General features: G+C 35.0%; 1 pseudogene; it reads right to left on the bottom strand.

Moving 5' to 3' along the window:
• Nucleotides 1–201: 201 nt before the first annotated feature.
• LOC108970104 lies at nucleotides 202–963 on the bottom strand (annotated as a pseudogene).
• Nucleotides 964–2,134: the final 1,171 nt, after the last annotated feature.

The raw sequence follows: 2,134 nt of genomic DNA, 5'->3' as shown, positions 1-2,134 counted from the left end.
CAATGGAATTTCGTCTTCGCTGTTGTATTGATCATCGTCCCAATGTTTTATATTTTTCCAAGCTTTTATAAGCACAGCTCTCGGCAAATCATCCCATGCTAATTTAAGCAGCAAGATGGCATCACGAATTGAATGTCCTTTCAAAATATTCTCAAACGGAATGTTTTCTTGTGCTACAATGTTCCATAACAGTTTAGCCCATTATTCTAACTTGACCAGTCTTATGGGATTTTGATCCATGGGCTGCAAAACAGCTGTCACGTTAGGTGGTAAAAGCATTGCCGCAATGTTTCCATCATCTGACTGTAACTTGTCAATTGGCTTATGTGCAGTACAGTTGTCAATCAGCAATAATGCCCTTGGTGGTAAATTATTTTCAGCTGAAAATTTGCGAACCTGACAAATATTTTGGCGCACTTAAAAATTTTAAATGATAGAAAAAATAAATTTACCTGCTTAATAAAGGAATGATGGAACCAGCGGAAGAATTCATCCAAGACTTTTGCGAGTTAGCATATTCCAATGGGTTTTCAAACCCCTTGAAGCAACGGGTGTTTGCGGATTTACCAATTATCAATGGTTTCAACTTATGCGAACCATCTGCGTTCGCACACAACATAAATGTGATTCTATCCTTTGCTATTTTTCGGCCAGGTGCCGTCTTTTCGTTTGCCGCGACAAATGTTTTATCGGGCAGGAAACGATAAAATAATCCAGATTCATCTGCGTTATAAAGCTGCATGTCCGAAATTTCCATTTCATTCATTTTTGTCCGCAAATTATGAATGAACGGTGAATTCCTGACTTGTCGCTTGAGAGGATTTTCCCACAAATTTTTAAGTGGCGAATACCGAATCTTTTCTTGAAATTTCCAAGCCATCCATCACTTGCATGAAATTGTTTTCCTGTGTGCAATTTGGCAAATTCGAGCTCGGCTCTTGGCTTTAAAATTGGACCACTCATTGCACAACTACGCTGTCTTTGGCTTAAGAACCATTTATACAACCTTGCTTCATGAACGGGATATTCCGATTTATGTAAAGTTTTCTTGGTTGCAACTTCATGTGTGTTTGCCACTGCCTCCAAAATTTCATAACGTTTTTTCTTTATTTTTGAGATGGCTGCCTTAGATACATTATAATCCAACGCCAATTGATTTCCATGAATATCTTCATCGAGTTTTCTTAAAATCTCAGCTTTTTGATGCAAATTTAATCTCATTTGCAATGATTTTCTCTGCTTTGTTGGCATTTTTTAACACACTAACCATAAACAACTCGCAAATTTAAACGCTCATGACACACTACGTATGTATGTACTTCACGACACCGACTTATATAGAAATTCGGGGAATACATAGCAATGAGGGGAATACCCGAACTTGTTTTTCTTGCCAAACAAACAGTTGGGTTTGAAAAAATAGAAAAGCTCAAAAAAGTTGACCCAAAGTTAACTTTTTAGAGCAGTACGTGGAACTTAGCCGAAAGTTTAATTTAAGAAGAACTAAAGAACATAGGAAAAATGGAAGAACTTAAGTACCATAAGAAAATTAATTATTCAATTTCATTTGTAATTTTTATTATTATTTTACTTTTAATAAGCCTTCTCTTGTATATGTTAAGAAAACAAATGCGAATAGAAATTGTAARCAAACCTCAGSAGAGTKTTGTATSTAARGGGGGAGGAGTTACATCCCATGCTAACCCAAGAACAACAGCAAACACAGATGGTGTGAAGATATTCTGGTAGATAAGAAGATACATTTATTTAAGAAAACCAGNACCCAAGAACAACAGCAAACACAGATGGTGTGAAGATATTCTGGTAGATAAGAAGATACATTTATTTAAGAAAACCAGAAGATATGTAAAATTAGAATATGAGAAGAAACATTGATCCTAAATAAATATTAAATGCAAATGCAGCCACATGATAGTAATAAAGGATAAGCAGCACTGTGGAATTTTCCCACAGATAAGAATTTTTGTAAATTAGAAGTTAAGTAAATATTAAATGCAAATGCAGCCATATGATAGTAATGAAGGATCAGCAGCACTGTGGAAATTTCCCACAGATAAGAATTTTTGTAAATTAGAAGAGAAGTATTTTGGTAAAACTATAAAAGCAAGAAAAT

Source organism: Bactrocera latifrons, unplaced genomic scaffold (genome assembly GCF_001853355.1).
Source record: "Bactrocera latifrons isolate USDA-ARS-PBARC rearing strain unplaced genomic scaffold, ASM185335v1 scaffold_280, whole genome shotgun sequence".
Classification (NCBI taxonomy): domain Eukaryota; kingdom Metazoa; phylum Arthropoda; class Insecta; order Diptera; family Tephritidae; genus Bactrocera; species Bactrocera latifrons.
The sequence above is the reverse complement of the archived record's forward strand: the minus strand, read 5'-3'. Positions and strand labels throughout refer to the sequence as shown.